The sequence below is a fragment of the Orcinus orca genome, chromosome 17, assembly GCF_937001465.1.
Source record: "Orcinus orca chromosome 17, mOrcOrc1.1, whole genome shotgun sequence".
Taxonomy (NCBI): Eukaryota; Metazoa; Chordata; class Mammalia; order Artiodactyla; family Delphinidae; genus Orcinus; species Orcinus orca.
The window spans coordinates 29010671-29025253 of record NC_064575.1 but is presented as its reverse complement, the minus strand read 5'-3'; the positions used below and the strand labels follow the sequence as shown (position 1 = coordinate 29025253).

The 14583-nt window shown below is 39.4% G+C and overlaps 1 protein-coding gene across 2 annotated transcripts in view; it reads right to left on the bottom strand.

The window, feature by feature from the left end:
* Positions 1 to 14276, bottom strand: part of WWP1 (WW domain containing E3 ubiquitin protein ligase 1) — a 117295-nt gene extending 103019 nt beyond the window's left edge. Inside the window, exons 1-2 of one of the 2 annotated variants that reach the window (XM_049700392.1) lie at positions 13904 to 14276; positions 8048 to 8198 (exon numbers count right to left, since the gene is read on the bottom strand). The gene's annotated coding sequence lies outside the window, so the exon portion shown is untranslated. The remainder of the gene's footprint in view (positions 1 to 8047; positions 8199 to 13903) is intronic. The other variant, XM_033439805.2, reaches the window with a different exon arrangement.
* Between the last annotated feature and the right edge of the window lie 307 nt (positions 14277 to 14583).

Here is a 14583-nt window from a genome sequence, read left to right as displayed (position 1 = left end):
AAACCCATTAAGAGCCAGACCACTGGTACTGTCCACAGAGGTGTTTCAGACCTTCCACAAATACATATTTGTGTGCATATGCAAAAATGAAAGCAAAATTCCAAAATAAATAGTTGACACTGAGAAAAAGTACCAAAAGCACTTTGCATGGTGCCTAATACATGGTAAATATGAGTATTTGCCGTAAGTTATAGTTGTTTTCTCCCAGAATCCCTGATTTCAAACTTCTGTGTTCATCAAAATAGCTTTATTTTTCTCACTGCATTCTAGACGATAAATTCTAAGCATGCAGGACAAATCCTGGCCATTGGCCATTGTATCCACCATGTCTCCCCCAAAGCCTGGCACACAGGAGTGTTTAATACTATTTAGATGATTATATTTGGATACTTGTTGTCAATGATTTGAATCTTAAAAACAACTAAGTAAACACAGGCTTAAAACCAAATAGCCTCATTTAGTTTTTAGGTGCTCTTTTAAATGAACTACGGTACTTCTCAAATTGATTTTTTTTTCTTTTAAAACTACCATCAAAATGAAGGAAAAAAGTGTAAAAATTCAGGTAGAAAATATTCCTCCAAGAGTCACCAGCTTGGAAAACACTGCTCTAGATAACAGTCTCACTAAATGGCTGAATGAGACAGGGCATCTAAACTTCTTTGGGCCTTGGTAATCCTATTGATTAAGAAATGGAGGACAGAACATATTGATATTTTCTAGCTTAGAACTGCTTGACTATAAACACTGCATATTTCATGAAAACGTGAGATTAACAACCATCCACAATCTTTGCATCAACCTAACTCACAACTGTTTCCAGTTTTGTACCATTATTTTCCTCCAATACAGATTTTTTTTTTACAAAGTTGAAATCCTAGTGTACAAATCATTTTATTTTCTAACTCCCACCTCCCATTTACAGTAAGAACTGCTGAATACAAATTTGATTGAGCCCTTGGCCAACATCAGAGAACAATTTAATTTACGCTTGTAGTTTTTACAACATACCTTTGGCAACAATATTCTAGAAGGCCACAAGATGGTGATGTTGCTCCATAAAATGCACCTTTTAAAAATATAATCGAATAACTTAATACCAACTTTCCAAAAAATGAAATTAATAGTTTTCCTCCACTTCAAGTAAAGGATATAAAAAAATGCTTGTACTCTATTTAATAGAAAACATTAATGAGGAAGAAAATATATTCATCAAATTTAACAGCAACTGTTCTAATTTTCAAGCTAAACAGTTATGGTCCTTAAAAACAAAACAAAAACACAGGACTCTGGCACTATCACTGTGTCTTTTATCACAGGAATCTTTCCTTCCCTCTCTGCTCCATCCCCTTCCTTCCTCAGGTCATAAAAAAAAAAAAAATTACATTTTCACTTATTCATTGACTTTTTCATAATTATTCTTAATTTAGAGAGATAATTCCTATTTCCCTGTTTTAAAAGAATTGATACTCAAATGTATTTCCATCAACAAAAGTAAACTATAGCAAAATGAAAATGAAATCATTTCTTTTCTAATTTGCTATAATTTCTCAATTTCTTATAATGTACAATATTATGTTTATAATGGCAAATTACCAAAGCTTTTCACACAGAAAATGTTTGCAGTTGGTCATTTTCCCCATACCTTAGCAAGTATCAGTAGAAAGAAGGTTTCCCATTCCTGTGGTGCTTATATAATGTCAATTAAAAAGAAAAATCAAATAACAGCATCTTAAAACTTGAGCTCCAGACCTACAGAATCAACTTAAGTTAACATGTAAAAAGAGCTGCGTAAATACTCCCTAAGCAGAAGAATAAGATGACAGAGCGTAACTACCTGGGACTGGCAGCACTTACGTGTGGTGCCTAAGTGACACAGAAACATGGCCAATCTTAAACCTGGAATCTGAATCAGGTCTCTGACTCCAAAAATAGTAAAAATCACAGTGACCATTTATTAGGCTCCTATTATTTGCCCAAAAAAACTATCTCTAATGTTATCAATCACCCTTCAGAGTCATTATTTCTACTAACAGGTAAGAAAAATGAGGTTTCAGGAATGTAAGTAAATTGCCCAAGGTCACAAAACTGGTGAAAGTCAGGATTTTGAATCCAGATCTCCTGGGCTCAAAGCCAATGCTCTTTTCACTACATTTGCGCTACAAACACAGAATATAAAAAAGAAACGCTGAGCTAAACCCAAACCTTAAAATAAGCAGTTTGCTGTACCAATCTGATGTTCCCATTCTTTTATCACTTAAGCAACTTCAGAGTAGGGTGGTTTTGTGGGGCTTGTAAGCTAGGTCATTGAAAACGTTTTTCCTGAAGGTTGAGAAAGTAATCTAAAACAGCGAATGTGTAAAAGCATAAACACACTAACAATGAAGAAGGTAGGCTGCTCAGGCTGTGTTTAATAAATCATTTCCATGTATTCTGGGAAAAACATCCAGGGCAACATAACATTCTCACTCTGCAAAGATCAAATTTCATGTAATTACATCATGTAACATCTCATATTTCAAAATGACACAAACATTTCCATAAATAACCTGTCATTTGTTTCAAAGTGTGGTATTTAATATAATATGTGCTTACCAGACTTTTTTCCTTCAAATCCAAAAATTTTAAAGGTTTGGTATTCTTCAAATACACAGTATTTGCTACATCTCATGAAGGAGCAGAAAGCACAGAGTCATTAATTAGAGCTGAAGATGAGGCTGAGAGCTGATTACGAGACTCACTGAGGGACACAAAGCTTCTTAATGTCAGGCCAAACCTGGGTCTGCTGACAAGGCCAGCACTCTTTTCTACACTGCACTGGTCACTAGGATAGCATGACCCAAAGTTACATTCGCCTCAAAACATGTTCTGACTGTTTCTAAATATATTAAGGCTTCTAATTTTCCAGCATTTAAGTAGCCATGGAGATTTGCTAACTCTTCAACTCCAAAGTGCCAATCCCTAGTGTGAGAAGAGCATGTTGGGTAATGTAAGAGAGTTGAACAAACCTAGGTCCAAACTTCAATTTTGCTATTCAGGTGTATTTAACCTCTCTGAGTCTGTTTTCTTACTGAGCAATGTAAATACCAACTCCGTTTTGTGAAGGGGAAAAGAAGTGCTAACATCAACTCTAGGAAATCAGAACTATTTCTAGAATGGAATATAGAAAGTGCCCAATAACTGATAACTTCCTAACACCCTCCCATCACCGCCACCACCCCAGTCACACTCTCAATTACTCTGAGAAGCTCCAACATTTTTCTACCATACTTCCACAACAATACAGAGGACAGCAGGTTAAGAAGCACTTCCATCACATGCCCATGCTGCAAAGTGATACAAAGCAAACTTCCACATCCACAGTAAGAATCAGATGAAAATCACATTTAGGATTAAAGACCTAAATGTAAGGCCAGACACTATAAAACTCTTAGAAGAAAACATAGGCAGAACACTCTATGACATAAATCACAGCAAGATCCTTTTTGACCCACCTCCTAGAGAAATGGAAATAAAAACATAAATAAACAAATGGGACGTAATGAAACTTAAATCTTTTGCACAGCAAAGGAAACCATAAACAAGATGAAAAGACAACCCTCAGAATGGGAGAAAATATTTGCAAATGAAACAACTGACAAAGGATTAATCTCCAAAATTTACAAGCAGCTCATGCAGCTCAGTATCAAAAAAACAACCCAATCCAAAAATGAGCAGAAGACCTAAATAGACATTTCTCCAGAGGCGATATACAGACTGCCAACAAACACATGAAAGGATGCTCAACATCACTAATCATTAGAGAAATGCATATCAAAACTACAATGATGTATCACCTCACACCAGTCAGAATGGCCATCATCAAAAAATCTACAAATAATAAATGCTGGAGAGGGTGTGGAGAAAAGGGAACCCTCTTGCACTGTTGCTGGGAATGTAAATTGATCCGGCCACTATGGAGAACAGTATGGAGGTTCCTTAAAAAACTAAAAATAGAACTACCATATGACCCAGCAATCCCACTCCTGGGCATATACCCTGAGAAAACCATAATTCAAAAAGAGTCATGTACCACAATGTTCACTGCAGCACTATTTACAATAGTCAGAACATGGAAGCAACCTAAGTGTCCATCAACACATGAATGGATAAAGAAGATGTGGCACATGTATACAATGGAATATTACTCAGCCATAAAAAGAAACAAAATTGAGTTATCTGTAGTGAGGTGGATGGACCTAGAGACTGTCATACAGAGTGAAGTAAGTCAGAAAGAGAAAAATAAATACCATATGCTAACACATATATATGGAACCTAAAAAAAAAAAAAAAAAGGTTCTGAAGAACCTAGGGGCAGGACAGGAATAAAGACACAGACGTAGAGAATGGACTTGAGGACGTGGGGAGGGGGAAGCGTAAGCTGGGACGAAGTGAGAGAGTGGCATGGACATATATACACTACCAAACGTAAAACAGATACCTAGTGGGAAGCAGCTGGATGGCACGGGGAGATCAGCTCAGTGCTTTGTGACCACCTAGAGGGGTGCGATAGGGAGGGTGAGAGGGAGGGAGACGCAAGAGGGAAGAGATATGGGGATATATGTATATGTATAGCTGATTCACTTTGTTATAAAGCAGAAACTAACACACCACTGTAAAGCAATTATACTCTAATAAAGATGTTTAAAAAATTACATTTTAACACTTGAGAGGAGTATAGTACTGCTAAATTCTTTGTTGTAAATACACAATTTCAAGATATTTTAAAGCTACTCCAGTAACAGAACACAATATTAATTTACTATTTACAAATACTCTTCCTAAGCATTTTAAAGCAGGCTGCTAAGTATGAACTTTCAGATATCCTCATTCTTAGAGGAAAATATTAGAATCCAAAATACACAGAAACCTTCCAAAATGAGATAATCAGTTAAACAGCTAAGACTTTATTCCTAGAATGTAATTCTTCTCAAGTTTAAAACACAGGGACACAATCCACAAATCCAAAACTCCAAAAACTATACAAACTTAAAGCTCCTTCTTAACTCATACGGTGACAAAAACTGAACTGACCTGAACTCATTTGGCAGCAGCATCTGAACAGATGTGTGACTATTTACTGTCCTTATTTATCCATAATTAAACAATTGCCAAGGAAAGTACAGAGTGCTGCCCTAAGACTTCATTGGGGTTTTATGTAACACAAAATGTGGAGTGTATTACGTTTCTAAAATTTTAAAAAAGAATTATTTCTGTAACACATCTGACACCAAAAACAAGGTCTTATAAACCCATCCTAGTGACTATTTACTCAATACTAAGTGTTAGGTTTAAGCCGTGCAATAAATCTATGAATAGGTATTATTATTACCACTTTACATGTGAATATCCACTTTACATATGATAAAACTAGGGCTTAATCTAAGGTTACCTTTACCAAGATCACTTAGCCAATAAGTAAGTGCCAGAAATCAAGTCTAGGCTTGTCTTACTTGAAGGCCTAAGCTCTTAAACAGCTAATAGTTCACAGGAAAATTAAATCACAAAGAAAGTTTTAAAACAAATTATAATTACCAAACGTTTTAATGTAGAACAATGAAATTCCTGAGTATGATGTATACTTTCCATTCTGGGTATTCATACCTAAACATCAACACCATATTTCACAGCTTGAAGGACAAAAAGAGATGAGTTTATTGTTGCTTTTCTTCCCAAAGAACTGGCCACAGTCAGGGAAAACAAACAAAAACAACAGGCTCCTCAAACAAATGCCAACTAATCCTTTCTACTCAAATTTAGAAAGAATCATGGGTTTAGCATGTTGTTGTTTTTTTTACCACAGAATGTACTAACACAATAAAAATAAGGCTGATACAAACATAGGTTAAGTTTTTCCAAGTACAGCCCCAATTTAAAGATCTGCTGTTCCAATGACAGATATGATCACAGGACTGAGGGTTAAAGTGACGTGGATGCAGGCTGTCACTACCACTGTCCTAAGCAAAAGTTAGAGAAAATAAGCTTCAAGGTTTTGTTTTTTTTCTTTTGGATTGATCGATCTAAAATTTAAACCTTCTCTTACGACTTTCTTCTCAAATCAATATCCTTATTCTAAGCAATGGCTTTTCCCCACAAGAGACAGATCATGGTCCCCATCCAACCAAATTAGACACACTTCAATCAAAATCTCAATTTCTGAGTAGCTTATCTTAAGTGAAAAGCGTAAGATTATCAGATAAATAATCCAATATCTAATTTGTTTCAGCTAAAGCGTTTTTTAAAAAGAAACATCTTCACTCATAAAAATGTATTTTGTAGAAGTATAGGGTAATTTTTTGAACAAGGAGTCCTGATGGGTGCCTCTTGCAGGGTTACTTCTCTTGCCTACTTCTTACTGTAATCACCAACTATCAGGTTTCTATAGTTTGGATCAAGTCCTTGGCAATTATCTTAAGCCTCTTTAAATATCTGAAAGGTTCAGATGTTAAGCTCCCTTTGTATTTACATTATACATGTGTATTTACTGAACAGTGTAGCTTAAAAAATGGTCTCAGAGAACACCAGAACCCCACATTACCAATTCAGTTTATACCAGCAGTTCTCAAACTAATGTGTATAAAATCATCTGAGGTATTTACTAAAAATGAAGACTCCTGAACTCCACTATCAAGGACCATACCATAGATCTTGAAGAGTACTCAAGAATCTACACATTTAACCAATATCCCAGATGACCATGATGCAGGGACTGCACTTTGACAAATACTTATCTACCCTGTATTTCATCCAATGACGGTGTTAACAATTTCTTGTTCCCAGACTGAACAGCCAAACCATCACCAGCTGATAACTGCAGCCATGTTGAGTCAGTATCTTTCTCAGAGACATTCTTAACCTTTCGGCAACCTATTTTTTAAGCTAAGAGGTGAGATTTGATATGCAGCTCTGCTCATGCCAAACTAAACTACAACTGTCCTTGAGAAATGAGTGGCTCACAGAGAACTGGACTACTTGTTTGAATTTTCAACTTGTTAATAATAATGAACTAAGAGCAATAAAAATGATTTAAGGGCTGTTCATGTCCAAGGGATCCCATTTTCTGCTTTAAAACATTCTTTCAATGAATCCTTACAAAAATCCAGTACAGAAGATATTCTTTACCTTTTACAGAAGAGAAACTGAGGCAACACTGCTATTAAGCACCACTGACAGAAGTCAGCTGTGCCTGGCTTTAAAGCTACAGCTCTTGACCCACATGCAGGAACGTCTTTAATTCTTAAACTTTAAGAGCAGAACGATGTAGTTTATTTACTTCTAAGATAAAGTATGCCCTAATTTATACACAGCAAGTTCATTTGACTAATTCTCCTCCCCACGCTAACTAAACACAAAGAGCAGTTCATCTTGGCAAGTTGGAGCTAAGGTTTAACAGGAATATCCCACGTCAAGTCAGGACTCAAGTCAGTTTGCTTCTACTCATCCTATGTAGTCCTAATTATGGGTATACTAAACAGCTATCAAAAGATCTTGTTTTCCTTAGTTAAAAAGGTATCACACCTACAATTCTGTTAATGCTAGTACATTTTTAAACCACTCCTGTAATTTAGGGCAGGGAGGAGAGCCATGAAGAAACACCTTAAGGTAACTCTATCTACACCTTTTTTTGTGCCCTAGCCTCTCCTATATATATAAATAATGTTTCTCAGTACACTCAATCACCAAGTCCTGCCCACAACAGCCAACATACTACTATATTCAGAAATCTGCAAAGAGTTTTGCACTAGGAGGCAGGGGCCCATCTTTTCATCTATTCAAAATTCAAAAGTGCTCCAAATCTACACCTAAATTCTTTAAATGTAATATACTGATTCATTATTCCACTCAAAAGCTATAATGTAGTAACAACAAAACACACATTTTCTTCATGCCACAGTTAGCCATAACATTATTCAGCATATAACTTGCACTAAAAAAAAGATACTGCTGAGATAAAGTGATAATGAGATAACGATAAGGTGAGAAAACACCAGCTAGCAATCAATTAACCTACCTGTTCCTGGGAAGGATGAGCATTGCCTCATTCCTTACATTTCGCTAAGCAGACAGGATTTCCATTCCAGTCTCCACAAGGAAAGAATATTTTCTCCACTATAATGACTCTTCCCCAAGGAAGGGTGGCTTATCCCAAACTTTCCCAGACACTGCAAACAGAAAATACTATTTGTGAGGCACCAGTTTGCTCAAGGCTAGTTAAGGCCAGAGTGAACCGTTTCAGAGCAGCCTGGGCTCTGGGTCCTGCACTTTCTTGCCCTCAAGTACGGCAAGTCAATCCTGCCCCATTATGGTAACATACTGGGTCAAACCCCAGAGACCCAAAACTTTCTCCTCTTCTCTACCCCAGGAGTGCTGACTATTCCTATTTGTGTAATAAGCCAAACATGCTATCATTTGCACTTTAGATTCAGCTTTCCCTCTGACAGGCCTAGACTCAAAGTACTAAAAGTACCAGGCAGCTCAAGTCTCAGCTTCCAAAACAGTTCTTCCAGAAGCCCCATTTTGGGGTAATACAGCTGTGTGGTGTAATCCCGGGATTCAGATATTTTGTCTAGTCCCTTTCCCTTGAATCTGGGCTAGACCCATGACTTGCTTTAACCAAAAGAATGTGGCAGAAATGAGGCTATGCTGGTTCCAAGCCTATGTCTTAAGAAGGCCTGGTTGCCTCTGTTTTTGCACTCCTGGAAGCCCTAAGCCACCATGTAAGGCCAGCAATCCTTCTGGAAAGGCTACATGGAGAGAAGTGGCCTTGAGACAAGACTATGTGGTAAAAGAGAAAGAGAAAGAGAAAGAGAGAAAGAAAGAGAGAGATGACTAGCATGCAGCTGAAAGCCAGCTATTAAAGTGACCACCCGCAAAACCAGCAGAACTGCCCAAATGAGCCCAGCCCAGGAAAGCAAACCTGTGAGCCAAAAACAAAACAAAACAAAAAGCCAAAAATCCTGGTTGTTTTAAGTCACTTAGTTTCAGGTTTTTTTGTCACACAGCAATAAATAACCAAAACAATGCTCACCTGGTTCCTTGTCTTTTTGCCTAATTTGTTCAAAATCCAGGAAAAAAGGAGGGGTGTAATGACAGGCAGCAGGGACACCACAATGGGTTATGAACAAATGATTTAAGGAACATCAAGACAGATGCTGGTCTTTCTTATACCTTAGGAACTATCTGACAAATAGTTTTACAAAACATACTCCAAAAAAAGTCATTTAAACATATGAATTTAAAATGTATACTAAGAGCTTTTTAAGGTAAATTTCTTTTTAAATGATAAAGCTTTTTATGTACTGGTAAAAACCACGGAATATCATGATATGTACTTTTGAAAATCAGATCCTGATTGCTCCAAAACTACAAATTTTCATAGACAAAACTTTTATAAACGAACAAACTCCATCTGTAAAAACACCTGAATTAAAAATCAACAAATTTTCAAAAGGGTATTAATCCCTACATTTCACCAATGTACTTTTGCAGACAAGAAATCACCTTTTGCTTTTTCCTTGATAGGAGGATAACTGTGATAAATACTTAAAATTTTCAAATTTACCTACCGATAGCCACTACAATGAGGTTACCATTTTCACACAAAGGAGGAAATAAACAAGCTCAGATCTACACGGTAAAAAAGTTTAACACAGATTCCAAACAGGTAAATTCAAACTTCTCACACAGAGCCTTCAGTTAAATTCCCATTTTAGATGAAGAGTTGGTGGGAAAAGAATACTGACTCAGGAACAAAAAAAACAGGTTTTAGCTCTAGTTCTAATTTTGGCCACTTGCTAGCCATATACCCTGGAAATTTTACATTTTTTAATTTCTTTGAGCTCCAGTGTCTTCATCTAAAAAGGAATTATCTCCTTACACACCTACTGATCAATTTTCATGAGAATCAAATGATGACATATATGCAACCATGCTGAAAAAGTGTAATGTACTGTAATATATAAAATATGATATTCTTCTTAACGCCAGCAAAGAGTAAAAAATCATCTATGTATGTGCTTTTTGTTAGACATTTTCTCTCCACTATGTATTAGTAACTGGTTACTTCAAAAACCACTATTAAGGCTAATTTATTGCCTTCCACTGCTTGTTATAAGTACATCATATTTTTACAGAAAGAGTAAAAAAGATCCTAGCCTTTCTAATAATTACAGAATCAAACTTTCTAGGGCTATAACAGACACTATGTAATAACCTGCTCTGGTTCCCTACCAGGAAGACAATCCTATAGATGCAGAAAAGTCAATTGTTTACTAATCAAATTATGCTTTAACCATAATTAGTTTTCAGAGGATTAATCTGGCAGCAGTTTGTAGTGTGAACTGAAGTAGAGGGAACCTGAAGGTAGAACGACTTCTTTCTTCATTGCTATGGTCATAGGTGTGAGGGTCTGAACTCTGGAGGCAGTAATAGGAATTGAGGAAGGAATGGAGGAAGGAAGGACAATAGACAGAATTTGATGATGAGAGAGAAAATGAAGAAAGTAAAAATAACTGAGATTCTGGTCCAGGTTGATTGGGAGAATAGTGGTACATTTTGAGCAACATCAATTGGAATTTTTATCTTCAGCGTATGTGTGGCACTTTACAGCGGTAGTTCTCAGCCTTCCTCTGTAATAATTTAACCAGAGTTAGCTACTTAATCCAATGAAAAAATTCACTGACTAGGTCTCTGCACTTCATTATTCTGTAAAGTTTTACTTTTTACTTGATAAAGCGTTCCTGAATGAAGAAGTAGTTTCAGGGAATACCTGAACAGAGAAGATAAAAGTTCTTAAAGTTTCTTATTTCACTTACTTCCCCTCCAGCCCCACCTCTCCAATCCAAACTGAGATACAAAGGAAATAAATGAGAACATGACTGTTCTGATATTTCTATCCGCTCTCCATACACCCAATTCATCCCTCAGCCTCACCAGTTCTCCTGCACATGGAAAACAAGAAAGGTACAGATAGTCCAATAAAAATCTAAAACCCAAGAATCACAAAATGTTAAGAACTGAAAGGAACCTCCCAGGATCATCTAGTCCCTGCTGATGAGGTCACTTAAAGGCAGTGACTACATCCAATTGATGGTAAATCTGTTGCACATGTCTCCATACAAGAAAACCATCACTGTCAATCAACTGATTCTACTTTACCCACTTGCTAACTGAAATGCTTGGGACAAATCATTTAACCTCTTGGATTAGTCTGTTCTGTAATAGAATAGCAAATAAGATAAGTTAGTCAAAATTCTCTGTAAGCTGTAAACCACAACACAAGTCTAAGGAGATATTGTCTCTAGGTGTACATACAATATGTCTCTACAGCAGAGGTTCTTATTGGTAAATGGAAGCATTTGAAGGTTCAATAGTTTTAAAAGGCCCCCAGTAATTCTAAGCACTGCTTCAACCCATTGGGTTCCATGGATGAGATTTAGGTGGTCCAGAGACTCCCCTAAAATTATATCCACAAAGCACAGGTGCATATGGAAATTTTCCAGGCCAGCAGATTTCTTTAGTTTCACCAAGAGTTACTAATCCCCCAGAGGCTGAGAACTACTGCTGTAAAGTGCCACACATACGCTGAAGATAAAGCTTCCAATTGATGTTGCTCAAAATGTACCACTATTCTCCCAATCAACCTGGACCAGAATCTCAGTTATTTTTACTTTCTTCATTTTCTCTCTCATCATCAAATTCTGTCTATTGTCCTTCCTTCCTCCATTCCTTCCTCAATTCCTATTACTGCCTCCAGAGTTCAGACCCTCACACCTATGACCACAGCAATGAAGAAAGAAGTCGTTCTACCTCCAGGTTCCCTCTACTTCAATTCACACTACAAGCTGCTGCCAGATTAATCCTATGAAAACAAAGGTTTAATCGTTTCATTCCCAACTCAAAAATCATCTGTATAACCCTCATCGCCTACTAAATCCAAGGTCATAAGCCCAGCACCAAAAGCAATCCATAAACTGGTCCAAATTTTTACTTTAAGCTTTACCACCCATTATACTGGTACAAATACGTTATATTCCATCCAAACATACTTGCCTCTCCCTAAATGTATGAACTCTGTGCTCTCTTAGTCCCTTCTCTCTGCCTGGATTACCTTTCCCAGCCTATCGAAAGTCTATAGTCATACTTCAACCCAAAGATTTCAAAAATCAGAAGCTCTATGAAATAACCCCCCATGAGATGTGAGCCCTACATCCTCTGAATGTGAATTCAGTATGAAACGTAACTATGTCTTAAAAGACAAATGAGGCATTTGTGTATAGTCTTACCTGCCTAACTAGTCTGTGAGGGCAGAAACTGTTATCACCCTCATCTTTATATTCCCCCAAATCCATCGCAGTCATGCAGTAGATGCTTAATAATTGTGTAAGGCAGTAGAAGAAATTTCAGCCTTCGCGGGGTAAGCAGATTACTATCTCTTGAAGCAGAGACCTTACATGCAACATCCTCTATCATACCAGGCTTCCAAAAACATAACCTTTAGTTACTGCTTTTCAAAGCCCTTATGTTATAGGTCATATAACTGCATTTGAAGGGAAGAACTATTTTAAAGTGTTAATAAGCCACTTCAGAAAGATCTGTTCCCCCACATACTTTACACTTCTCAATTTGAAGAGCTTCCAATACTTGGCCACTAAGTATTCAATTTTAAAAATATTAACCATTTATGAAAAGTGATAATTTCAGCCACCGATAATTATCTATTTTATGAGTAAAAACAAGTCACATAAATAAAAGAATGCTTTTCTTCTTTAAAAGGTCCATTTCGCTTGCATAATACATACAGAGACTTAACTAGACAGGTAAAGTGGGTTTATACATAAGCATGAACTCTTGCAGAAACCTGCATACAACTGTACACCAGGTATTTCAGGCAAAAGAAACCAAAGAGGGGGAAGATAACTCTGGACGTTATTCTTTTACACTATTATTACCAACAACATTTTAAGGCAGGAACTCACATTTTGCACACTAACTACACAAAAAGATAAAAACCAATCAAACAGAAAAAGAAAGCCACATCAAGCCCCTGGAAAATATTTTATCCTGGAAGAGTAAAAATGTCAAAATAACAGATACTTCTCTTCTTTGGTAATGAAGGTTTCATATAATCGCGGGAGCAAAGGGGGCTCAACTCCGTATTGATGGAGCAAAGAAAGGGCTGTGCACAAGAGTAATCATTTAAAGCCTGTAAAAGCAACGGGTAAAGTACAAAATTTTTTAAATGTCTAAAGGATGAAAGGAGAAGGTCCAAGTCACAGATTAGATAAGGACTAGCGAAAACTGCAAGGTCACTGGGATCTACCAGGTCACAAAGGTGGAGGTGGGGGTTGTGTTGGGCGGGGGGTAGGGGGGGCGGCTGCAGAGTCAGTGAAGAACCAGGAGTGATAAAAACACGGCAGAAAAAGACGTTCTAAGGCGGGGAGTCCTTGGTTTGGGACGGTGGGACTGCGGGGAAAGTCAGGGCACTGGGAGTAAGTCCATATATTAGGGTTTTCTTGGAGAGGTGTTAGAGAAAGGAAGGAAGGTTGAAAGAAGGGAAGGAAGCTTGAGAACTGCGGCTGCCGAGTCACGAAAACACTTTTCTCCGCTCCAGTATCATTAGCTCAGGCCTGTGCCAGGGCCAACTCGGGGCAGGACCCGTGACCCCACCCCAGAAAACTCCCAGCCCCCGGGCTGGAGTCGGCAGCCAGGGCGACGCGGACGGCCCCCGACTGCCCTCGGAGGGTCCCGCCCCGCGGCGGACCGTGCCGGGCTCAGGGCACCGCCGCAGAGGCTCCCGGCCCGCGCCCCCGGAGCCCCCGCCCCGCCCGCGACCCCAGCCCCTAGCCCAGCGCCGCGGCGTCCTTACCCGGCGCGAAGCCGTCGGCTCCCGGCGGCCCGGCGGCCACGGCAGCGGCGCCTCCTCCACCGGCGGGCGCCCTCACCCTTCCGTGCCCAAGATCGCCATCTCGCAGCAGGCGCGGCGGCGACAGCCACCCAGGCGTCGGCCCCGGCAGCCCAGGCCGCCTGCAGCCACTCGGAACCCGCTTGCCGCGCTCGCCGACACCCGACCCTCCCCCCACCCCCACCCCGGCCACGCGCCACCCCCGGCCGACCCCACGCCTCCCTCCTCGGGAGCGCGCCGCGCCCGGAGCGCGCGCCTCCCTGCCGGCTCGACCCCGCGTTCAGCGACGCGGCCTCCCAGAGCCTCCAACTCCGGACCCGGAATCCGGCTTCCCGCGAGCATGCGCAGCGAGGGAGACCCGAGGATGCCTTTGGAAGACTCCGCTTCTCCGGGTCTTCGGAGCGGTCGAGGGAGGGGGAGAGCCAGCCAATGGGAGGGAGGGGGCGAGGCCTGAACCTGTGGAAGGGGAGGAGACGTCGCCGCGATTTGGGAAGAGGCTTCAGTAAGTCTTGGTGGTTGCTGCTGACTTGACTTTCCGGTTCGCGGCCAGACCCGCTCATGACTTTCAGTAAGGTCCTTGAGGCACTGGCGTTCTTTTCTTGAACGCTTTACGGCAAAAGGAGGCTGTTAATAAATACTCCTTG